The sequence below is a fragment of the Penaeus monodon genome, chromosome 21 (genome assembly GCF_015228065.2).
Source record: "Penaeus monodon isolate SGIC_2016 chromosome 21, NSTDA_Pmon_1, whole genome shotgun sequence".
NCBI classification, from domain to species: domain Eukaryota; kingdom Metazoa; phylum Arthropoda; class Malacostraca; order Decapoda; family Penaeidae; genus Penaeus; species Penaeus monodon.
The window spans coordinates 18,216,962-18,217,739 of record NC_051406.1 but is presented as its reverse complement, the minus strand read 5'-3'; the positions used below and the strand labels follow the sequence as shown (position 1 = coordinate 18,217,739).

Below are 778 nucleotides of genomic sequence, written 5' to 3'. Positions count from 1 at the left end.
ACTGGCGGGCGGCTGTCGAGCTGCGCAGGACATGTCCTCCCTCGCTCTCTTTTCGCGCTTTTTACTCTTCGATTATTGAAGCAAAATGCGAGGAAGTTACAGAACTTTATGACTTATTATTTCCCTTTTCCTGTAAAGAAGAAAAGACCAGGATATTCAAAAAACGAACGTGCGCCGCCCGGGAATCGAACCCGGGTCGCAAGAATGGGAATCTTGCATGATACCACTACACCAGCGGCGCTTGGTACACAGAGCTCGAGTAATTCGTAATTTTACCTTGTATATATATTGCCACAAGATTACAGTATTCATGTGCTGATATATATTTAAAGTTTGTATTTGTATGAGAATTAATCATTTCTCCTTTCTTAGATCCGTGTCTCATGACCTTATTCCTTTGTTTGCGTCTCAACTGCGTAAATAACAACAGAACCTTCCTCCATGTATTTTCCAAATGAAAATAATTATCAGCTCGATTATCCAGCAGACTGAGAGACGAAGAATATATGAGAGGAAACCCCGCGATTATCTCGATCGCGAAGGATATCTCTGCTTGGTTTAGCGGCCGAGCGCAGTGAGGTGTGCCGTGGAAGCCTTCAGGAGGACACGGAAGGCGGGATGCGGGATAATAGCTTCTTTGTGTACCTTTGTGTCCTCCGTTCCTTGCCTCCTCCTTTCTCCCTTCTCCTCTCTCTTTTCTTTGGTATTAATATGTGTTTCTTTTCTAGATCCATTTTTTATCCATGTTTACATTTGTGTCCATTATTATTTTCTTTCC

The 778-nt window shown here is 42.8% G+C and overlaps 1 non-coding gene across 1 annotated transcript; it reads right to left on the bottom strand.

Moving 5' to 3' along the window:
• Positions 1 to 170: 170 nt before the first annotated feature.
• On the bottom strand, positions 171 to 241 carry Trnag-ccc. The gene has a single exon. It is a non-coding gene; the product is annotated as a tRNA-Gly (tRNA).
• Between the last annotated feature and the right edge of the window lie 537 nt (positions 242 to 778).